This window comes from Cervus elaphus, chromosome 33 (genome assembly GCF_910594005.1).
Source record: "Cervus elaphus chromosome 33, mCerEla1.1, whole genome shotgun sequence".
Classification (NCBI taxonomy): Eukaryota; Metazoa; Chordata; class Mammalia; order Artiodactyla; family Cervidae; genus Cervus; species Cervus elaphus.
Window position 1 is genome coordinate 8,752,739 of NC_057847.1, and position 25,834 is coordinate 8,778,572.

The window sequence follows — 25,834 nt, forward strand, 5'->3', positions numbered from 1 at the left end:
ACCTGTGCTTGGCGGGCGGCGTGGGGACAAGGGGGGCCGCGGTCGGGCGAAGGGGCGGGGCTGAGGCGCTCGGGTGGACCGCGCTGGTGGCTCCCGGTGGGTTTGGGCCCCGGGCAGGTGCCGGGCAGGATGGGCGCTCAGGGCCCCGGCTGGTCTGCGCCTATGCCCGCAGAAGCCTCAGAGGACCGCGGGGTCCTGGGCCGCGGCGGGCCAGAAGCCAGACACTTCCGGGGCCTCGTCGCCCTGAGCAGCGAAGGGGTGGGGAGGGGTGGGGGCGCCGCCGAGCGGGGGCGGCCTGGAGAGGCCCAGGGTAGGAGGGCGCCGAGACCTCCGCGCCACTCTTTTGAGTCGTGTCCGACTCTTTGTAACCCCATGGACTGTAGTCCGCCAGGCTCCTCTGTCCATGGAATTCTCCAAGTAAGAACACTGGGGTGGATTGCCATTCCCTTCTCCAGGGGATCTTCCCGACTCAGGGATCAAACCTGGGTCTCCTGCATCGCAGGCAGATTCTTTACTGTCTGAGCCACCAGGAAAGCCCAGCTTATTTTTAAAGGAGTGTAAACAGCTGTGTTTTATGGGCACACAACGTATACAACGTATGTCTACATTGTCATGTTTCTTTAAGAACATTTTACTATCAGTTCTGCTATCAGTTCCGCCTACAATATTAATGCCTTTATGATTCAAGTACTTCTTTAATAAATGATAGGACTCACTTTATATTTTGAATGGCTTTTATTTTTAGGTCAAAATCACATAAAATGAATAATTGTGAGAATTATTGTGATTTTACAATGTATAGAAATATCAAATTGTTGTACAATTAAACTAATATGTGCCAATTATACCTCAAAATTTTTAATTAAAAAAAATTCCATGGCATTTAGCATATTCACAGTGTTGTACAACCACCACATCTACCCGGTTCCAACACATTTCCAACATCACAAAAGTTCACATTCGTTAAGCAGTCGCTCCCTTTTCCCCAACTCAAAACAACCTTGGCTACCACCAATCTGTTTCTATGAATTTACCTATCCTGGATATTTCATACAAGTTAAACATACAATATATGAATTTTTGCATCTGACTTCTTTCACTTAGCTTTTTTTTTTCTTCAAGGTTTATCCACACAGTAGCAGGTTTCAGCACTACATTGGAACATTCCTTTAGTGCTTAGCTGCTGCTGCTGCTGCCAAGTCACTTCAGTCCTGTCTGACTCTGTGCGACCCCATAGACGGCAGCCCACCAGGCTCCCCCATCCCTGGGATTCTCCAGGCAAGAACACTGGAGTGGGTTGCCATTTCCTTCTCCAATGCATGAAAGTGAAAAATGAAAGTGAAGTCGCTCAGTCGTGTTCATCTCTTAGGAACCCCATGGACTGCAGACTACCAGGCTCCTCCATCCACGGGATTTTCCAGGCAAGAGTACTGGAGTGGGGTGCCATTGCCTTCTCCGAGTGCTTAGCTAGATCATTTTAAAATCTGCTTAGCCTTCACTTCCTACTTGTGCTGAGCCCAGGGTTCAGCCAGCAGTGAACACTTAGGTCTTCTCAGGTCTTATCTAAGCATGCAGCAACTTGCCCTAAATATAGATTGGCTTTCTCAGTTCCCTAGTATACACTATTGTTTTTGAATAGCCTGATTTCCCTAGGAAATTCTCTCCCATTATTTCCTCTCAGGCTTTGGGCACACCTTTATTTACCTCAACTGTAATCTTTTGCGAAACGTGGCAGCAGGTTATTTGCCTTACAATATTTTCAAGAAATGCCTACCATCTTCCAACCTGACTTCAGAGTTAGCTGAACAAAGGAAAGTGCCTTGCTTCAGTCCTTCATGTTGGCCTAAACAGATTTCAACAACTTTTTGAGATTAAAACTGCCTCAGCTTCTTCAGGACCAGGGAACAAGGTCCCACTCTGAGAACCATGGGCTTCTGCCTGTCTTCAAGACTACCACAGAGCTGGAAAGGGGGATGGATCAAGGGCAAGTAAAACACCAAAAGGCTTTCCTAATTTTTAGGTGACTCTGTTCCTGATGCAACATTTGCTTGGTTCTATAAACTTCTGTTTTTCCAAGTCATGAAAAAATTATTTCTGAATGTTTTCATCTCTGAGGAGGAATGATGTGTCCTTGAAGCTACCTACTCTATTTTTGCGAGGGTTACTTTTTGAGTGCTTCACACTGCATATTAAAATGTACCAGGTTAATTTAAGGCTCTAGCTGTTAAAATTCTCCTGATTTCTTTTGACTTTTGTAGGCTGTTCAACCAGCTGCATTAGCATTCCTAGATAACCGTAGAACAGTTTGGGAATGAGATGACTTAAAGCTGGACTTCAGGCCCTGTGAGGGCCAATCTGTTTCTCCTTCATCTCACACTAAGGTGTAGCCCCGTGGAGTGCAACTGAAAGCTGGGATGTTTACCAAGGCCTTTCTTCCTTGCTAGTACCTGTGCAGAAGTTTATTTTAGGAGTTTTAATAGAACTTGCTTAACTCTGTAAACATACCCACTGCAAAGTAAGAAATAATGAGACAAGCAAGTTAATGTAGAGATCAAGCTTATTAATCATGGATTTACCAAGGGTAGCTTATTTTTATTAGATATTATTCATAGCTAGAGTGTTGACATCTGATTTTGCAAGAAATTATAAGATCATTTTTATTACGATAATTAATACTCTGCAAGGCAAATTGAGTTCCTTGAAGTAGCACGTTTTCTAATTCTTCAACAGGGTTTGGTTTTACTTAGTTATCAAAATCAAACTCTGAATTTCTACACTTAACTTGATGTGGGCACAAAATTTATTCTTTGCATATATTCTAAGTGCTCTGGTTCTTCATGCTGAAACATTCCGACTTCCAGAAATTTGGCTGCCAGATCAAAAAAATATCAGGGATCTTCAATTAAGGGTTAAGATTTCAGTAGAGAAAAATATATACACACATATTTTATTATATACAAAGAACAACAAAAAGTTTCACCAAGTAAACAAAAGAATATAAATTACACTCATAATCAATAGCTTCAAAAAGCCTTTAAATTGGTGTGACCTTTTGCACAAGATATAGGCCTCAAAATGGGGTCACACAGCCATTAATCAGAACTCAGGTTTTCCTCCCTTAATAGCAGTTATATTCTGGAGAGGGTGGCTTTCTGTGAACTCTGTAGGAGCTAATGTGTTAGGCTTCATAAAGGAATGAAATGCTTTTTCACATCTAGGGGAAACAAAAATATTGACGGGATATTTCCAGGGTTATGTTTACTGTTGACAGTGATTTTAGAGATAACCATAGAAAAGTGTCAAAGATTTCTAGATAAAACTCCAGCTATCTCATAACAATAATGGATAGATACCATTTTCTAGCTCTACAAATGGTTTAGTGACAAATAAAATGGGAGAAAGTGAGCTGAGCAGGCAGAATGAAAAGTCTAGGGAAGGAGGCAAGGAGAGATAAACATAATTCAATCATAGCAAGAAGAGAAAGGGTATGGCCTTCCTAAGACTAACTGCTGGTGACATTTACCCATATAAGTTCAAGCCTAAAAGAACACTGCAGCGTCTATCTATCTGCTGTTTAGTAATATACAGGAAAACATTTTTCATTTGTTCTAAAAGAGCTATTTTATATCAAAAGCTAGAAATACATATTTACTCCATGAAAATCCTAAATGAAATCCAACTTAATATGGAGGGAACTACAGCAATGACAGAAAAATAGGTAGACAGTAAATTCAACTACATTTACAGTACTGCCTTGATATTTTCTACTCGTTTTTAATCTACACACAAGGCTCAAGTTCTGGGGTTACAGGTTTTATTTTTCATTCTCCTTAAAAAGTGAAATTACCAATCCTCAAGTCAACTAAAAATTGTTCTGGGCTCGTAGAGGTGATCTGCTCTTCGTAACAGATCGCTCTGTGATTTCTTCTACTTGAGACTCTCCAGTGGGTTAGTGCCTCTAATTTCTTTGTCTTTTCCATGTGATTTTTTATGCTGTGGATTTAAGGGAGAAAATTAAATCAATATAAAGTAACACGTGACACATATTAATCATATTCTATTTTCAAAATTCTCTGGGATATAGGGAAGAAATTAGGTGTGGAAAACTTTAGAAATACTCAGCACAAATTTGAGCCAACACTGCCTAGAAAGTAGAAATGAATGCCTTCTTATTTTATCACCAAGTGGGGGGTGTATGTGAGAAGGAAATGTTAATTTTCTGTATGGTTTTCCAAAAAAAAAATAATTACAGATTTTACTGTAGGGCCATGGTTATCAACAGGGAGACTTGTGCCTCTCGGGACATTTGCTTCTGTCCGAAGACATTTTTGGTTGTTAAAGCTAGAGGGGTACTGCTGGCTTCCAGTGGAGAGAAGCTGGGGAAGCTGCTAATTAAACACCACATAATACACAGGCCAGGTCACCACAACAAAGAATTAGCCAGCTCAAAATGTCAATAGTGCTGCTGCTAGAAATCTTGCTCTAGGGAAACAAAGATGGGCTATTGTACAAAAATGGCAATTCTGGGACTTCCCTGGCAGTCCAGGGGTTAGGACTCTGTGCTTTCACTGCCAGGGCCAGGGTTCAATCCCTGGTCAGGGAACTAAGATCCCACGGGCTGCAAGATGCAGCCAAAAAAAAAAAAAAAAAGAGGTAATTCTATTTTAAGCATGGGTCTATAGGCTATCTCAAGATACTTTTTATTTAACCTATATTTTATTTTTTAAAAAACTTATTTCATGTTTCTTATTTGGAAATACTTCATTGGAATCCTTGTACTTGCCCTTAGAGAACTTTAGGTAACTGATGACTTTCCTTTCAGACCCACTCATCAATTCTTAGACAAATTGTAAAGCAACTTTAGAGTTTCTAACCTAGAAAACTTGACCAAATCAGACAGACATGAGAGAAAAAAATAATTTCTGGACTTTAGCTAAAGGTCTAAAATCCAATCCCAAGTCTTTTCTGGTACTGTAGGAACTTCCTTGCCATAACTGAACCACTAAGCCTGGCCTTCAGAACATCATATGCTGTAAGAATGAAAGAATTTTCAAATAGGGATTAAGCAGTCACTAAAGTTTTCTTAACTTTCCCTCTTTTCTTAATTTTATAAGATAGAAGAGAGAGTTGAAAAACAGACATATATCTAGTGTTTTCTAATAGTAAAGAATAAAGCAAAAGGTAGGAAGATTTGGGGGATAAAATTGCCTTGATGCAGAGAGAGAGGAATTTAATAGACTCTGAGCTAGAAGTTTTAATAGCTTAATCGGAATGGAGAATCTTTAGATCGTGGTGGAAGCATAGACACATCATAAGCAGCACTGCAACTATATAAAATGTAGACATCAACATCCTATGTAAGGAAATTCTTACTTCATACACTCTGTCTAGGCTTATGCCTTTAAATGAGTGGGAAATATTAGACAGTTTAGAGTGTCATACTCCCAAAAGTGGTGAAAAGGGGGAAGGAGAGGGCACAGGATGTAAATGCTCAAGATCAAGGCAGGTGAGAAGTGCAGGCTACCTGGGGGAATGGTTAATAGGAGAAAAGCCTCAGGCAGGAGACTCAGCCATTAAACTAGAGAGGCATTCAGTCTCAATTTGAATGTCTTAGCCTTCAAAGTCTGACTGTGGGCAGAGATAGGCTCCAGGACATCCACGTCAAAGGTGGAGGGAAGAGAGAAATGACTGCTTTTAGTATTATTCTGAGTATGGAGGCAGTGGAAAAGGGGTAAGGATAAAAACAGAAGATTACCAGCCAAGGATGGGAGTAAGTCAAGTTTTGCTTTTATTTATCCTACCAAAAAAACCCTAATCAATTATCATACTTGTGTAAATTCTTTAAACCAGAAAAGTTAACAAGCCATCCCAATAGAATGACTGAAATAGTTTTCCTGTTCCATCCATCAAGAGCAATGCCTTTATGCTGAATAGCAAATGACAGATTTACATTAGATGTGGAAAGGTTATCTAACAAGATACAGTCAGGTACCTGGAAAAATGGAACCCCACCACTTGATGAACCATCCAAACTAGTATCTACAGATGGTTCCTGAGTTACAGGTTCTTCAACAGTGAGCACCAGAACCGCATTTTCTTCATCCAAGTCCTAAAATAAGAAGCTAGATGAAATGATAAATTCCCAGGGCTTAAAAATCTTCACATGGTGGGGGCGGGGTTAAAAAAAAAATCACACAAGGCAGTTTTATTCTTTGAAAAATAACACAATGTCCATTACTTAAAAGTTAAACCTCAACAAAATTAGCAGAAAGTCTACAAAATAATAAAAATAATTCCTGTTATGTTTTCACATAGAGAAGGACCTATAATAAAGTGTTAAATGTGATAATCTCAAAATAAAGAGATTATAGCTTACTTTTTACTTTCTTCTTTGTTACTTTCCAATTTCCCAACTTTTCTATAATTACTATAGTTAAATGTACAGATTGTGGAGATTCTCTAGGTTCTACTTCCAGCTCCATCCTTGTGATTTGGGACAATGTGATTTAGTTTGTGATTTAGTTTCCGCACCTGTTAAAATGGAGATAGCACTAGCATTCACCTTATGGAGTTACTGAGAGAATTAACTGAGTAAATATATATATGTAAAATGCTCAGAACAATGTCGAGCACATGAATAAACACAACATAAACATTGTCTAGCGCTTCCCTGGTGGTCCAGTGACTAGGAGTCCACCTTGCAATGCAGGGACACAGGGTGGATCCCTGGTTCAGGAAGATCCTGCATGCCAACGAGCAACTAAGCCCATGTGCGCCAGCTCTTGAAGACCATGCACCTAGAGCCTGGCTCTGCGACAAGAGAAGCCACCGCAACTAGAGGGCAGCCCCTGGCTGTCACAACTGGAGAGAGCCCTCATGTAGCAACGATGACCTAGCACAGCCAAAATGAGTAACACAATAAATAAATAAAGGTAAATTAAAAAAAAGTTTATGAGAGAATTCTAAAATTATGAGGCCTAAAATAAATCTTACCTGGCTAGTCTCTTTGTTGTTTTCTGAACAGTTTAGCGTCGTTAACAGCTCAGGCTGTTTCATTTTCAACTGATCAAGGAGCTGTTCACAGGGCTGGGTTCTCACCAGTGTTGATGGGTATGCATAATTTTTCCTCTGTGGGGTCATACCTTTAGTGGATATAAGTGGTAAACATCGAAATGTGGCATATGAGTAAAGGTTTTTTTTAATTGAAAAATAACTTTTGTAATATTGTATTGGTTTCTGCCATACATCAACATGAATCAGTCATAGTTATACATATGTCCCCTCCCTCTTGAACTACTCCCAGCATTTTTTTTTAATGCTAAAACTTATACTTCCCAGTAAGTCTTTGTCTTCCAAAAATATAACCACTGCCACATAAGAGAATCAATTTTGTTATCTGTCGGGTATAGATTGCTTAAAATGTTTCCTAAATTGACAACTCAACCAATTGCAAGATCCAACCTATGCCAAAACATGAAATTTTCCACCTACAAAAGATGTATTATAGGCTCTAAAAGGATTCAGATCATTCTGGAAAAAATGGCAATATTATTGGAATAAGACACAATTTTCTCAGCATGATCAGTTAGATAGGAATAATCATTTTACTGTAAGTTTGGCGGAAAGTAAACATTAACCAGTTACACTTCTTTACAATAATTCATGTTCTCATAATTTACATAGGCTCTGCCCTTTTCCCTTAACACTTATATTCCTAATTTCATTGAAAAATGGATAATAAACATCAAGAGTCTTGGGGGAAAAAATTAACTAGCATCCATTAGTGCCATCTCCTTTTATAAATGCTTAAAAAAAAAAAAAAAAAAAAAAAGAACAACTTTAAAGTATAATTTACATACTGCAGAAAAAACTCAATGATTTTTAGTAAATTTACAGAGTGTCACCACTACTGCAACCTAATGAATAACTCAATTACTCAGCCTGTGTTAAATACTTTGTTACACCTTCTTTCATGAAGGCTTCCCTAAATACATTATAGCTTATACTGCTCTGAGGTCCCAAAATGGTAATTCTTGAATGGCAATCTGAACGGTCCATGACAAAAGGAGAGGTACACATAAAAAATGCACAATGTGGTAAACCTTGCATTAAACTAGATTTATTGAATTACATTCCTCGATTTTTGGTATTAAAATGTCCTTTAAAAACAGTGCTAGATAGATGGTAGGCTTTCTTTTTGTGCTTTCTTTAGCACATTTCTAAAATATGCTCTCTTAATAAAGCCAGTTCCCTGAATGTTTGTAAACTTTTACTGAATTATGCTTGCCCAAGTTTCTGGGAGCATATGCCATGTATATCATCTAATGCTTGATTAAACCTAGTTTAGGATTCCAGTTTTTCCATATTTGAGTTAATCAGCGTGAGATGGTAAATCTGTGTCAGGGAATGGCAGGACCTAGTTTCCAGGAACAACTAGCACTGTATACAGTTGAATTCAACTTCAAAATTTTTTAAATTCAATTTCCCTTTAAAAGTACCTGTTGGGATATCCAGTTTCAGATCCTGTTGTAGAAAGCAGTTAAGTTTGGTCAAACCTATTTTTACAGTTTTATTAAGTTCTTGACTTCGTGTCATTAATTCTTCTTCATCAATAATTATCTGACGGAGGAAAAAGTTTTTCTGGTTCTCATCAGCTGCTTTATGCCCACTTAATTGTTGAGTAATCGCTAAACTTGAAGTGTCACATCCTTGGTTTATAACCTGTAAATGATGCAAATGAGATTTCATTACTAAGATCAAAGTTGCCAGTCCTTTATGCAACATGTTAACTTCTCCTTACCTTGAAGTTTTCCATAACAGAGGTTTTAGAAACACACGACAAAGTATAAATAGTAATACTAATAACCCCTTTATATTCACTACCCAGCCTCACCGTTTATTACTACATGGGATATAGATCAATTAAGACTGGCCAATTACTCCTGCTCTCCACCAAGACAGTTCTGAAGCAATTTCTGTACCATTTTGTCCTTTTACACTGCATACTTCTCTAAGAGTTAAGAACTTCTTAAGACCACTCTCACATCTAAATGGCATCACCAACTCAAGGGACATGAGTTTCGGTAAACTCCAGGAGTTGGTGACGGACAGGGACGCCTGGCATGCTGTGGTCCATGGGGTCACAAAGAGTCGGACATGACTGAGCGACTGAACTGAACTAAACTCACATCTAAAGAATTTAACATTCCTTTCTTTACATCAAATGTCTAGTCAGTGTTTAAATTTCACGAGTTCTCTCATGTTTTTCAGGCTTGTTTGAATCAGAATTCACCATTAGATTTGGTTGATATGTCTTATCAGATTGATTATATTCTTTGCAGCCAAAGATGGAGAAGCTCTATACAGTCAGCGAAAACAAGACTGGGAGCTGACTGTGGCTCAGATCATGAACTCCTTATTGCCAAATTCAGACTGAAATTGAAGAAAGTAGGGAAAACCACTAGACCATTCAGGTATGACCTAAATCAAATCCCTTATGATTATACAGTGGAAATGACAAATAGATTTAAGGGACTAGATCTGATAGAGTGCCTGATGAACTATGGACGGAGGTTCGTGACATTGTACAGGAGACAGGGATTAAGACCATCCCCATAGAAAAGAAATGCAGAAAGGCAAAATGGTTGTCTGAGGAGGCCTTACAAATAGCTGTGAAAAGAAGAGAAGCGAAAAGCAAAGGAGAAAAGGAAAGATATTCCCATCTGAATGCAGAGTTCCAAAGACTAGCAAGGAGAGATAAGAAAGCCTTCCTCGGCAATCAGTGCAAAGAAATAGAGGAAAACAACAGAATGGGAAAGACTAGAGATCTCCTCAAGAAAATTAGAGATACCAAGGGATCATTTCATGCAAAGATGGGCTCAATAAAGGACAGAAATGGTATGGACCTAACAGAAGCAGAAGATATTAAGAAGAGGTGGCAAGAATACACAGAAGAACTGTACAAACAAGATCTTCATGACCCAGATAATCATGATGGTGTGATCACTCACCTAGAGCCAGACATCCTGGAATGTGAAGTCAAGTGGACCTTAGAAAGCATCACTATAAACAAAGCTAGTGGAGGTGATGGAATTCCAGTTGAGCTATTTCAAATCCTGAAAGATGATGTTGTGAAAGTGCTGCACTCAATATGCCAGCCAATTTGGAAAACTCAGCAGTGGCCACAGGACTGGAAAAGGTCAGTTTTCATTCCAATCCCAAAGAAAGGCAATCCCAAAGAATGCTCAAACTACCGCACAATTGCACTCATCTCACACGCTAGTAAAGTAATGCTCAAAATTCTCCAAGCCAGGTTTCAGCAATACATGAACCGTGAACTTCCAGATGTTTAAGCTGGATTTAGAAAAGGCAGAGGAACCAGAGATCAAATTGCCAATATCTGCTGGATCATCAAAAAAGCAAGAGAGTTCCAGAAAAACATCTATTTCTGCTTTATTGACTATGCCAAAGCCTTTGACTGTGTGGATCACAATCAACTGTGGAAAATTCTGAAAGAGATAGGAATACCAAACCACCTGACCTGCCTCTTGAGAAACCTATATGCAAGTCAGGAAACAACAGTTAGAACTGGACATGGAACAACAGACTGGTTCCAAATAGGAAAAGGAGTACATCAAGGCTGTATATTGTCACCATGTTTATTTAACTTATATGCAGAGCACATCATGAGAAACCCTGGGGTGGAAGAAGCACAAGCTGGAATCAAGATTGCCAGGAGAAATATCAATAATCTCAGATATGCAGATGACACCACCCTTACGGCAGAAAGTGAAGAAGAACTAAAGAGACTCTTGATGAAAGTGAGAGAGGAGAGTGAAAAAGTTGGCTTAAAGCTCATCATTCAGAAAACTAAGATCATGGCATCTGTTCCCATCACTTCATGGGAAATAGATGGGGAAACAGTGGAAACAATGGCAGACTATTTTGGGGGGCTCCCAAATCACTGCAGATGGTGATTGCAGTCTTGAAATTAGAAGACGCTTACTCCTTGGAAGGAAAGTTATGACCGACCTAGATAACATATTTAAAAGCAGAGACATTACTTTGTCAGCAAAGGTTTGTCTAGTCAAGGCTATGGTTTTTCCAGTGGTCATGTATGGATGTGAGAGTTGGATGGTGAAGAAAGCTGAGCACCGAAGAAATGGTGCTTTTGAACTGTGGTGTTGGAGAAGACTCTTGAGAGTCCCTTGGACTGCAAGGATATCCAACCAGTCCATCCTAAAGGAGATCAGTCCTGGGTGTTCATTGGAAGGACTGATGTTGAAGCTGAAACTCCAATACTTTGGCCACCTGATGTGAAGAGTTGACTCATTGGAAAAGACCCTGATGCTGGGAAGGATTGGGGGCAGGAGGAGAAGGGGATGACAGAGGATGAGATGGTTGGATGGCATCACCGACTTGATGTACATGGCTTTGGGTAGACTCCAGGAGTTGGTGATGGACAGGGAGGCATGGTGTGCTGGGATTCATGGGTCACAAAGAGTCAGACACGACTGAGTGACTGAACTGAACTGACATGTCTTAACTTAGTGACTATATAATTTCTCATCAAAACAGATATTCTAAGAGTAAAAAGGGCCATTAATAATAATTACCCCAGTGCAATAAATATCAACAAGGACTATCCTAGGCAAACCAGGGCTTAGGGCCCTCTAGGTCTTAACTCCCTTTTGATATAGGTTATCCATACTTTCTGCTTTGAAAGAAAATTTCATTGAAGAAACCAGGTATTTGTGCTCTACTGAATATCTCAATTATTAAATATGTTCAATGCACCTCTGTTATTTTCACATGTTCATTTGTCCTCTGTATTTTCTACAAATTAGTTAGATCTAAAGGCTTGATCTAGACCAGGTTTTAACTTTTTGGCAAGAATATTCCATAGGTGGTACTGAAAGTGCATCACGCCTGGTTGTGTCTCTCACGTTAAGGTTAATCGGTGTGGGGATTCCCTGGTCGTTCAGTGGTTAGGATGCTGTGCTTTCACTGCCAAGGGCCGAGGTTCCGTCCCTGGTCAGGAGACTAAAATCTCACAAGCTGCATGGAAAAAAATCAACCAGTGTGTTTGAGTATGGTCACCTTCTTAGTTATAAAGATCTGTCATCAGCTTTTGCTCAAATGGTGTACAGACTCACTAATGTCCACAAAGATTATTTCACTAGGGGTTTTGCAAGATGGAGGTATCCTAATTCTATCATTTCTTCTGCATTTTACTAGCCAGAATTCTCCTTTGAAACACTTTTCTTCATCCATTACCCTGCTAAACCAAGACAGAGTTCTTTCAGGAAAGTCAGATGACCTTTCAATTGCTTCCCTTCATTTACCACTGCTTAAAATAATTTACTGCTTCCCTAGCATGATTCAAAGGAGACTAATGAAATTTTTATGAATTTATCAATTTTAACATATTTGATATATCTTAATCTATTGTAGCAATTATTCCTCATGATGCTCAAATTGTACCACCTCCAAATAAGGGAGTGTCTCAGGTTGGCTCCTAAGTCTTTTTGAGATAATTCCATTAATCTTTAACAGCATCTTTACTTTCTGGTATGACAAGATCTATAGGCTCATCTGGTATATTTCCTGCTCCAAACCTGAAATTACCTATTTCTCTACTAGTCATAGTTCCTTTTTGTGAAAATAGGTTATATAGCTTAAAACACTTAAGTTCTTTTACCTAATTTTTTAAGAACAGTAGTAAAATCCTTTCATTGCACAGAAGAAAAACCAACCCACAAAGGGCTCATGCAAATGTTAAGTTCAAGCAAACCCACAAACCTATCAGATATATTCTGAGTAACCAGAACAATATCCTAAATACTTAAAGCAATAACAGGTTTGAATGTACCCAGACAAAAGTAAAAATCATTTATAAGTGAAAAGTATTATACACCAAAAGACAGCATGCTCTAAACCAAAGTAAGTAACAAACCGGAAACCAAAGATAGATATAGGACAGATCAGACAAATGTTAAATCATCTGGAGATCTAGGAAACATATATGTGAAACAAGATCATGTATAAGCATGCCAACTATTATCCTTACAATTTTAAGTAATTCATTATACTTTAGCATGTGTTTTGAAGCCAATACTTAGCCAAGACTATAAAATTTTCTGATGATCACCTGTTCTCCCCAAGGGAGGTTCCAGTTACAAAGTAATTACCTTCAATAAATTCTGAAGTTCCTCTTGCCTTTTGCTTAACTAAGATGCCCACTGCTCAGAAAAACAAAGTGTGCTTGTGTTCAGAGCCTCGCATCTCTGTTCGGTCTCTTTAGAAATTATTTCAAGGTTGCTACTGAGTTTATCACAGTGTTTCTTAGACTCTTCAACCAATTTTCTACCTTCTTGGTTAAACTGTGAGTTCCTCTGACGAATCATCAAAATCAACACAAAATTTTTCACCGTGAGAAGTTGTTTTTGCTAATTATATCTTTAGATTTCCTTTAGGAAAAGAGAATAACGCTGTTAAAATGAAAAACTAAGACTCAAAGGATACATATCTTGCCCAAGATCACACGGCTCAAAAATGGTGTGTTCAAACCTAAGTAGTCTTATTCCTTGAACTTAGAGTTCAAGTTCTTGTGTTTTCACAGCAGACTGATATCACATCTGTGACCAAATGACTTTTGAAAATATCTCTTTTCTTATAAAACCCTTTTCAGCCCTTTTCCAGATGTGACACTTTACTTCATACCTCTTAGAATATTAACTATATGGTTATTAAAATGAACTCTGCCTAAGTGTTTTACTCCTTCTGGGTTGCTCAGTGGTTAAGAATCTACCTGCAGTGCAGGAGATGAGGGTTCAATTCCTGGGTTGGAAGGATCCCCTGGAGAAGGAGATCCACTCCAGTATTCTTACCTGGAAAATCCCATTGACAGAGAAGCCTGGCGGGCTACAGTCCCAGGGGTTGCAAAAAGGCTGGACACAACTTTAGCAACTAAACAACAGCAATTGAATTATGTTACTTAAGAACATCTCCTATTGCCTGTAGCCTTGAGATTATAGCCCCTAAACTGTCCATAATCAGTTAAGTCATTCTCTTCTTAAGCAGTTTTGCCTTGTCTATGACACAAAATAAATAATAAAAATTATAAATATTATAGAACAAAGTCAATTATAAAACTTTCTAATAATTAAAAGACAAGTATATTGAGGTGTGACAAATTATACATATAGCACATATAATGCAATGTAACATAATGCTGATATGAAACTAATATCCCAGTATATATTTAAAATTCATCAATGGCTTCCTTCTCTCCGTAAAGTTCCCTATACTATCAATAGCATTCAAAGTCATCTCACAGGAGCAGAGTTAAACTTTGGGGAATGAAGATTACCCTCTACTACCACTAGATGGTACACCATGTGAGTAAATCAAGTGGGGAAGCAAATGTGCCCCAAACCAAAGTTCAGCTACAGATAAAGTGGAAATAATTGAAAAAGGGAAAGAGAATTAAGTGGTAAGCTTGCAGACTATTGACACAAATCCATCCCCTCAAGGAATCACAACCCACTAGAAATAAAAAGTGGGGAAATGCTTCCTAGATTCAGAATCTAGAAAGAAGAGTTCAGAGTGGAACATGCTATAATGAACAGGACCAACAACAGAATTGAAAAACTGATGATAGGAGTTAGTAGTAGGATAGGTAACATCCAGAATTCTAGAGCTGTGTCATTCAATAGAAACATGAGTCATATACACAATTTAAAAATTTCTAGAAGCCATATTAAGAACAAAAAACAATAAAGCAGAGAAACAATGTACTGGCTAACTGTAGCATATGTGTAAGTAAAATACATGAACACAATGCGTATGAGGTAGGAAGGAGGAATTGGGAATACACTGCTAAGGTCCTTTCATTATACACGAAACAGCAAACTATTTGGAGGTGGATTAAAATTATTTTAAAATATATATTATTAATCTTAGGAAAAACAGTTTTAAAAAGTAATTTTAAAGGCATAAATGACAAGTCAATGGGAGATAAAATGAAAATATAAAGATGCTTGACTTAAATTAGGAAAGGAAAAAAAGAAAACAAAGCACAAATGATGCAACAAATAGAAAATGACAAAATGGTAGGTTTTAATACAACCATACCAATACTTAAATGAGAATGGTCTAATCACACCAGATAAAAGCCATACATAGTTAGATTTGATTTTAAAAAAAAAGTAAGACCCAATTATATGCTGTCTATAAGAAATCCACTTTAAAGACTTACTTCCAAAGCAAAGAGATGGAGAAAGCTATATTATGCAAATAGCAATCAATGGAAAACTGACATGTTTGTATTGAAAGAAAGTGAAAGTGAAGTTGCTCAGTCCTGTCTGACTCTCTGCAACCCCACAGACGGTAGCCTGCCAGGCTCCTCTGTCCATGGGACAGAGGCAAGAATACTGGAGTGGGTAGCCATTTCCTTCTCCAGGGAATCTTCCTGACCCAGGAATCGAACCCAGGTCTCCTGCACTGCAGGCAAACTCTTTACCATCTGAGCCAGAAGTTTTTGAATTAATTTCAGACAAAGTAGACTTCAAAACAATGAAAATTATCAAGGATAAAAAGGGATCCTATTAATACATAATGATAAAAGGTCAATTCTCCAAGATATATCACCCCTACTGTGAATGCATCTACAACAGAGCATCACTTATATGAGGCAAAAACCTGACAGAACTGAGAAGAGAAACAGACAAATCTACAATTAAAGTCAATTTCAATATCCCTTTATTAGTAGAACAAGTAAACAGAAATTCAGTAAGGATATAGATGACCTGAATGGCACTACCAATTGTCCTAAATGACATGTTTAGAACACTTCATTCATCAAACGCAGAATACAGATTTTTCTCATATAAGTAGCACAGGAGTGAAGCATGCCATAATAAAACCACTAGGGCTCTGAAAATTAAATTGTTATTGGAATCACAGCCCCAAAAGGTGGGCCAAGACCTTCCCATTTAAAAAAGATTTAAATAGGGTTCTGAATCACCTAACATAATCAACAAAATGTCAGGAAACAACTGAAAACCACTCTGGAAAATCACACCTTGAATGAGTGAAGACAACAGGTACCAGCATTGAGATAATTCAAATGTTGGAACAATTTCGTAAGGATTTTAATCAACCATCATAAAAATGTTTTTAATGAGCAATTAAAATACATCTAGAAAAAAGAGAAAGAGAATCTTAATTTTCAATGAGCAATTAAAATACATCTAGAAAAAATAGAAGGAGAATCTTAACAAAGAAATAGAAGAGATTTTTAAAAAGAAGTAAAAGGAAATTATAAAACTGAAAAAAGCAGTAATTGAAATAAAACATCTCATTGAATGGGTTCAACAGTAGATTAAACAGGACAAAAGAAGGGTCAGTGAGCATAAAGTCAGATTATAGAATTTACTCAATCTTATCAAAGAGAAAATAGACTTTATATCTATAGTCTCAGAGAACTATGGGGCCACCAAAAAAAAAAAAACCTCAACATTTGTGTCATCAAAGTTCTAGAATCAGAGGAGAAAAAATACAGTGCTGAAAAATGTTCAAAGACATAATGGAGGGAGTTCCCTGGTAGTCAAATGGTAAGTACTTGGTGCTGCCATGGCCTGGGGTTCAATCCCCAGTTGGAGAACTAAGATCCTGCAAGCCGTGTGCCAAGGCCAAAAAATCAATCGATCAATCTTGGTTTAAAAAAAAAAAAAAAGGAAAATTTCAAAGTCTGGTGAAATACATAAGTCTACAGATTCAAGAAGCTGCTGCTAAGTTGCTTCAGTTGTGTCTGACTTTTTGCAATCCCACTGACATAGCCCACCAGGCTCCTCTGTTGATGGGACTCTCCAGGCAAGAATACTGAAGTGGGTTGCCATGCCCTCTTCCAAGGGATGTTCCTAACCCAGGGATCAAACCCACATCTCTTACCAGGTCTTTACCACTAGTGCCACTTTCAAGAAGCCTAGCAAACCCAAAGATGATTAAATCAAAGAAATACATAAGCAAACACAATATAATCAAATGTTTAAAAACTAAGGACAAAGAAAATATCTTGAAAGCAGCTACAGAGAAACTGCCTATATATGACCAAGATTTGAATAACTATGGATTTCTCATCTCTTGGAGACCAAAAGGAAATGAAACAACATATTCCAGGTGCTGAAAGAAAAGACTTGTCAACCCTGAATTCTATAGCCAGTGAAAATATTGTTCAGGAATGAAAGGAAAATCAAGATATTGTCAGACAAAGCAAAACAGCATTTGTGGGCAGCAGACCTACCCTAAAGACTAAGGAAGTTCTCCAAACAGAAGAAAGCTTGAAACTTCAGGAAGGAACAACTTAATGGGCAAAAATAGGGGTAGATATCAGAATATCCTTATCCTTGTGAGTTTATAATATCTACAGGCAAAAATCTTGACAAACCCCATTTCTTATACAAAAAATTAAAAACCAGATCATGAGGAATTCCCTGGCAGTCCAATGGTTAGGACTTCGTACTTTCACTGCCAAGGACTCAGATTTGATCCCTGGTCAGGGAACTAAGTTACTGCAAGCCACGTGGTATGGCCAAAGTTTTTTTAAAAAAACTCATGGATTTAAATCTTACATAAAATTATAAAACTTCTAAAAGAAAACATAAGTTTGATTGAACTATATGAGAAGGATATGAGACTGGCACGCAATAAACTATAAAGTAACATTAAACATTAATGCAGGAAGCAGTAAACTTTTTCTTTAAAATCCAGATAGCAAATATTTTAGGCTTACAAGTAGTCTTTGATATACTCTTTTCAGTGTAAAAGCAGCTAAATACAGCCAAAGGCAACACATAAACAAACTGGCAGATGGAGTAAACAAACATGGTTATGTCCATAGAATTATCTGCAGTAGCAGGCATCCAGCCCAGAGTCATAGTTTGCCAAGCCCTGCTCTAATTAGTAAATATATATTTCATCATGAATATGAGTTAGAAATTGTTAAATTACTTCATGTGCATTCTAAAATTGAGCAAACACGTAAATATATTGTGGATGAAAGCCAAGTTTCTCACAGTCTGAAAAAGCAGCATGAATATGGACTGAAAAGATACTTATGTGCACATATAAGTACACATTCACACATATATTTCCAGCTATGTCCACCTGAGAAGCCTTAGAAGAAACGACATCCTAGTAGCAGTAAGAACATCTAGTGCCCCGATCTTGGTTTTGTTACTATGATTGTAGAGCTGGAGCTGAGAAAGTACAAGATGGAACACCATGCTACGTGTGTGTCTGTTAGTTGCTCAGTTCTTCTGATTCTTGGTGACCCCTCAAAACAGTCAGATCATGTCAAAAGGACACAGAAGACCACTTGAAGAGGCTCTCACCAGTCGAAACTGGGGCAGGGCGCTCCCTGGCTGCCCGGTGGTTAGGGCCCCAGGCTTCTACCGCAGGGGCACAGGTTCGATCCCTGTTCAGGGAACTGAGATCTGACATGCCACGCTGCACAGCCAAAAACAAACAAGCAAGCAAAAAAACCCGATAACAACAACAATCCAAAAACCTGGGATAATTTAAGCATCAAAATAAAAACAGTGGATGAAAACCCAGAGGATAGAAGAATCCATGAGTACGTGATAACATAAATGAATAAGAATAAATGGCAAGGGAAAGGGAAAGCTCTTCCTCTCAGTAGAATGCCAGCTAACACATGTAGAAGGAATGATGGGGTTAGAAAAAGATCTTTTGACAACCACTATCATAATTATTTCAGACATACATATCAATGGATTCTAAGAAGAACAGGATACTTATATGGTTTCAAAGTTTCTCTCCTTAAGTTCTTTATTAATTGCAAAGGAACTTTACAGGGGAGAAATCTAGAGGACAACACTATACCCAAATTATCAAAGTTATAGTAAACCCCTTAATATCTGAGATGCACTAAGAACACACTACTTTTGTGTTATTCTTGACAACTCCAACTAACCATGAAGGCCACCCCAAATGAGGGACACTCTACTAAATAAATATTCTATGCTCCTGGAAAAAGAAAAGGCCACAAAAGACAAAGACTAAGCAACTGCTCCAGATTAAAAGAGACTCAAAGAGACATGACAATTAATTGCAATGTGTGATTCTCAATTAAATCCTGGACCAGGAGGAAAATCTTTTTTTTTTTTTCTTATAAAAAACATTAGTGAGAGAATTGGCAAAATTTGAATTAGGTGTGATATTAGATAAGAGCAGTTCTCAATTTAAGATAATTGTTACAATAAATAACTAATAAGAACCTACTGTATACACAGGGAATTCTAGTTAATATTCTGTAATAACCTACACGGGAAAAGAATCTAAAAAGAAATGGGATATATGTATATGTGTTCACTTTGCTCTACACGTGAAACTAACACAACACTGTAAACCAGCTATATTCCAATAAAATTTTTAAGTAAAATAATTATTATATAAGACAGTATCTTTTGTTTTTAGGATATACACTGAAGTATTTGGGGGAAAGTGGAGATTACAAAGACCCTAACTTATTCAGAAAATTATATATATATATAGTATTATATATTATATAATATATAAATATCTGTATCCACTGTCACTCAAAAGATTGTTCATCTACAGGCAATGTTATATAATACAATATACTAACTATATGGGCTTCCCTGGTGGCTCAGACAGTAGAGAATCCACCTGCAATGTGGGAGACCTAGCTTCGATCCCTGGGTTGGGAAGTTCCCCTGGAGAAGGGAACAGCTACTCACTCCAGTATTCTGGCCTGGAGAATTCCATGGACAGAGAAGCCGGGTGGGCTACAGTCCATGGGGTCATAAAGAGTCAGACACGACTGAGCAACTTTCACTTCATGTCACTTCAACATACTATATAGTATTATATAATTATTTAATATAATATATAATATTACAGAGACGGGGGGAGAGAGGAAATGAGGATGATAAAATGAACATAATAAAATATATGAGAAAATGGGTTGATCGTATTTGTACTATTTAAACTTTTTATTCAGAAAGAATTTCAGGTAGAGAAAAGCTAAAGTGAATTTAAAAACAGCTTACTGCTCTGTATTTTCTTGAACACTGCTAACTGGTTTCTGGATGTTTTTACACTTTTCCTCCAAATCACAGAATCTCTCCTCCCAAAGACTGAATAACTGGTAAAGTTCCTGTAAGAAAGGTGTGGGGAGGGAAAAGATTGAAATTATAATGGTTAAACTTTTTACTCCATACTGATATAAAGTATTTTCCCATAGGTGAGAATGATGCACATTACTAATAAGAGATCTTTAACTCCACCTCTCTGAGGAAGGTAGTAGAAGTGATGTTAAAGGAATAATCATATTACAGGCATTTTTTTAAAGTAAATAATTAGCAAACTTTTAAATTAGCAAGCTACTTTAACTATAAGTAACAAGTTACTTTCAGTGTACCTCAGAACTAACCAAATTTACCAAAAAAAGAACCATTTTGACAGATACACATAGTTGCTTCCTAACTGATAACACTACTAGAAGGAAAAGTAATGCTGAAAATCCAATGAGTCAAGCAGTTCAGGGTTTCCCTGGTGGCTCAGAGGATAAAGCGTCTTCCTGCAGTTCGGGAGACCCGGGTTCGATCCCTGGGTTGGGAAGACCTCCTGGAGAAGGAAATGGCAACCCACTCCAGTATTCTTGCCTGGAGAATCCCATGGACAGAGAAGCCTGGCGATCTACAGTCCACAGGGTCCCAAAGAGTTGAGCATGACTGAGCGACTTCACTTTTCTTTCTAATATAGCTGAAACATTTTATAGAACCTAGTTGGATCATTTTAATGTCAAAAGAGCTTATCATTTTCTCATATGTGGCATCTTGAAACACATCTCTGAATAACACAGCAGCTGACAATACACATTTAACCCGTTGATTTTGAGTAAAATGTCAGTATTTCTGCTAATCTCAAAGTAGAGGGAAATGCAAGTATTAGATTTATCTACATGTAAACAGGTTTGTCAGTGCTAACCTCAAGTTCTAGAATATCTAAGAAACAGCTCAGTTAGTAAACCAGAGAAGTCAAGTCACTCATGCTAAAATACTTCTCACATCATAGGTGTTCGTCAGAATATATACCTAAAAAGATCTAGACAGGTTTAAGGCAAACACTCTATGAAGAGGTATAAGAAATTGCTGCAATTTCAAATTTCAAGAATATGTTCTAGAAACATACAGAAAAGTTCCTCCAAAAATGGATTCCTTTCAGGCAGTATAATCACTACCATAGCTAGAAGGGGATCTAAATATTATCAGATGTTCTCAAGGACTCAGTTTCCTCATTAGAAAACTGAGCTAGTAATAGAACCTGTATCTGTGCTGGTGGGAGGAATAAATACATAGTGAGTTGCTCAATAAATGTTAACTATTACTTGTACGAATTTCAATATTAACCTTTTGTGTGAAAAGTTTTATGCTTATCAGTTAGGAAAACAATCTTATCTTAAAGTTGCTTTAATTTTTTTTTTTTTTCATTCCATCCAAGAGGGGTGTTTTTGTTTTGGTTGGTTTGGTTCCTTTGGTTGCAGTAAGCAGCTCGTGGGATCTTAGTTCCCTGGCCAGGGATTGAACCCGGGCCACAACAGTAAAAGCGTGGCGGCCGAAGCACTATACCACCCCAGAATTCTCTCAAGAGGTTATTAAATGATTACACATGATAACACATGATTCACAAGCTTCACTCCCATCTATAACTTTACATGGCACCATAACTCAAGTTATGTATATTGCATAGGATGTGCCAACAATCATATTAGTAACCTAAAAACTCCATGACTTTGCTTGAGTGACCTTTTTAGCTGTGAACACCAGGTCATAACACAGTAACTGTTAGTTCAACTACACCAAGCTTCCTGAAGACAAGGGCTTCTCCACCCAAGCAGGCTGTGAATAAATTCGGAACCCAGCATCACCCTGAAGAAAATCTGACTTCACACTGTTGGGGTAGTTTACCAAAATGGCTTCAGAGCAGACTGTTTTTAAAAAGACACATTTATTCAGTGTCATGATCAGACTATTACATTTAGCAATCAACAGAATAGGTGCAAAAAAATAAAATCTACATTAAAACCTTCTGTTGGAACACTTTACACTTTCCACAGAACAGAAACTAAAATAAACTGTTACACAATCAGTTACAAATATAGTCCTCAAGTTTTTCTGCCCATACACTTAGGTATTGTCTAAAACGTGTCTTCTTTGAAGCAGCTAGGCTCTGCCAGCACTGTTCTTGGCTGAGTTCATAAATCTATTACAACCTATAGCTTTCCCTGTCACTTCTCTGGCTCTCGTCTCCTGTTAAGCTTTGCTTCCTTCTGCCACAACTACAGCTACTGCTGCTGCCGGAACCACGCGAGTCACCTGGGTTATAACGTAGATACAAGCTCACTTTAGATGTTATAATCATTTTCTTCTAATTGTACTCCCAATGGTATATTTCTGCAGCTTCATCTTTCTTCTTGATATGAAGAAAGGACTGTCTTGTCTCACTGCACTGCACTCTGAATGTAGAAATCATCAAATATTAACTGATCAAGAAAAGTACTCTTGATTATTTCACGTTAATTACTGTTATAAGCAAAAGTGCTGACAGTATTTTCAGGTTTCTAATTTAGTTATATAGCATTCAGTCTGTAACAGGGATCTAAAGATCATAAAGCTTTCTTTTTACACTCAAATCACCTATATACCTGTGAATGGATTTTCTTTGCTTTCTTCACGTCTTTAGTTTTCACACAGCTTCTGTGTTTCAGCCAAGGAAGAAACTGTTTTTTCTTTTAGTTCATGTAGATTGTTACACAGTGTACCAAGAAAGCCATCCATTTCCTTATTCTGATCTTCTATCTTTGAAGAGAAAAGAAACAATTTCTTTTCTTTCTTTTCTTAAATGTCCTAGGGGCTTCCCTGGTGGCTCAGTGGGAAAGAATCCACCTGCCAATGCAGGAAGACACAGATTCGATCCCTGATCCAGGAAGATTCCACAAGCTGCGGAGCAACTGAACCTACAAGTCACAACTATTGAGCCTGTGCTCTCGAGCCCAGAGGCCCAGCTACTGAGCCAGCATGCTTCCACAACTGAAGCCCAGGTGCCCTAGAGCCTGTGCTCCAAAGTAAGAAGGGCATCACGATGAGAAGTCTGCACACCACAACTGAAGAGCAGCCCCTGCTCACCGCAACTAGAGAAAAGAGCCCTTGCAGTAACAAAGACACAGCACAGCCAAAAAAATATATATTTTTTTCTTAGATGTTCTAAGTTTATTTTTTATTTTTACTTTTTTGAATACATATAAAATAGAAAAGGTAGAAAACAGTATTGCAGAGAAAAGTCCCTTCCTTTCCCCTCCAGCCCCTAGAACCCCAGTCCCACGGCCACCTCTGAGAGGGGATTGTTACCATTTTTAAACACATCTAGAGGTATTTTGGAGCTTCCCAGGTGGCCCTAGTCATAAAGAACCCATCTGACAATGCAGGAGATGTGGGTTTGATCCCTGGGTCAAGAAGATTGCCTGGAGGAGGGCATGGCAACCCACTCCAGTATTCTTGCCTGGAGAATCCCACTGACAGAGGAGCCTGGCAGGCTACTGTCCATAGGGTCGCCAAGAGTCAGACATGACTGAAGTGACTTAGCACGCACACAGAGGTATTTTATTCATATTTACGCAAGTATGCATACATATGTATGTTCTAAAAGAGCCTCCCTCGGGAAGAAGAGGCAGCCACCTGGCGTGTGTTTGGAAGCCTCTATTTGGAAGGAACAGTTTCGCTTACACAATGGGAGACCTCCAGATCTGCTCAGGGGACCGAAGTTCCAGAGGCTGGGCCGTAGGGAGTAGCCCCAAACTCACAGAGAAAGGCAGAGCCACCTCCACACATCCCCTCTGTCCCCTTTGCTCTGTAGGAGAGCTCTAGTGAGCCTAGGTATATCAGGAACATTCTTGGCTTTTAAGGGAACACACTCTGTGTATGAACTTGCATACCCGACCTAGGGGCCACAGAGCACCTGTTTCACTCCAGTGGGCCCTGAAGCGGTGCAGCCTAGCAAGAGCTTGAAAATCTGTCCAGTTGCTCTTTTCATACCTCTGACAGAGCTAGCTTTGCTCCACCCTTTGGCAGTGTGGAGGGAAGACGGCCCAACCCCCTCCCCAAGGGGACACGGGGCCTACTTTGAGAGGAAAGGCCCCTTGAGGACCTGAGCGCACGAAGGCACCCAGTCATGTCAAATACAGTCCTGCTGCTTGCTTCTTCATGGGCAGTACTGCTATCAGCTAGGAATGTCTTTGCAAGGATGGCAACGGGAAGGGGAGATACACAGCCCTGCCCCTGGAACTTCGGTCCTCTGAGCAGAACTGGAGGTCTCCTGTTGTATAAGCGAACCTGTTCCTTCCAAATACAGGCTTGCAAACACACACTGGGTGACTGCCTCTTCTTTCCTGAAGGAGGCGCGCTTTCCCCGCATCCTGCGAACTCCGCGTCCCAGCTTGCTGGAAAAGGGCTTCTTGGAGGTCCTTTCTCAGGGGCAGTTTCCTCTGAGACTGGGGCCGTAGGGAGGGGCCCCACACTCACAGGGAAAGGCAGAGCCACCTCCACACGTCTGTTCCATCCCCTTTGCTCTGAAAACAGCTCTAGTGAGTTTAGGACTGTCAGGAAAAGTCTTGGCTCCTACGGGGACACACCCTGTGTGTGAACCTGCATACCAGGCCTAGGGGCCACAGGGCGCCTGTTTCTCTCGGGGGCGCCTGAAGCGGTGTGGCCTAGCAACAGCTGGTGAGCCTAGGTCTGTCTGGAACATTCTTGGATCATGCGGGGATAACACCCTGTGCGCACCCCTGGATACTGGACCTAGGGGCCAAAATTTGCATGTCCCTCTGGGGAGCCCTAACACGGTGTGACCTACCAACTGCTTGAAAAATCCATCCCATTGCTGTTTTCCTCCTTCTGACAGAGCTAGCTTTGCTCCTCGCTTTGGGATATCTCCAGCAAGGGGCTGGTCCATAACTCCTCGCCTGGGGCCCATTGAATGTGCAAGGTGCCCTCGACCAGGTGACCCCATCATGGCCCCTGGCCCCCTCAGACACACTCCTGCAGCCTTCTTCCTCGTGGGCAGCACCGCTCTGACCCAGGAATGTGTTTGCAAGGCTCGGAATGTGCAGGGAGACACACGGCCCTGACTCTGGAATTGAGGCCCTTGGAGCAGGCCTGCAGGTCTGACGTCTGAGAAGCAAAACACTTGCTGCAAATAGAGGCCTGAAAACACACTCTCTGTGGATGCCTTTCCTTCCTCCAAGGAAAATAGCTTTCCCAGTCTCCTGCGTGCTGACTGTCACACAGCTGGAATGCGCTTGCATGGAGGTCATGATTCAGTGGCAATGACCCCTGAGGCCCTGTGTCCAGGTAGTGCTCCCACACTCAACAGGCAAATCAAAGCAACTTCCAAATGAGTATTGGAGTTTCAGGTTCAATATTAGTCTTTCCAATGTATATTCAGACCTGATTTCCTTTAGGATGGAGTGGTTGGGTCTCCTCATAGTCTAAGAAACCTTTGGGCATCTTCTTCAACACCACAGTTCAAAAGCATCAAATCTTTGGCTGTCAACTTTCTTTATAGTCCATCTTTCACATCCATACATGACATATGGAAAACCATAGCCTTGACTAGATGGATCTTTGTTGGCAAAGCAACATCTCAACTTTTTAATATGCTGTCTAGTTTGGTCAACACTTTCCTTCTAAGTCGTAAGCATCTTTTAATTTCATGGTTGCAGTCACCATCT

At 39.3% G+C, this 25,834-nt stretch overlaps 1 pseudogene; it reads right to left on the minus strand.

The window, feature by feature from the left end:
* Positions 1-2,747: 2,747 nt before the first annotated feature.
* The window catches only part of LOC122688284, a 28,582-nt pseudogene continuing 5,495 nt past the window's right edge, over positions 2,748-25,834 (minus strand).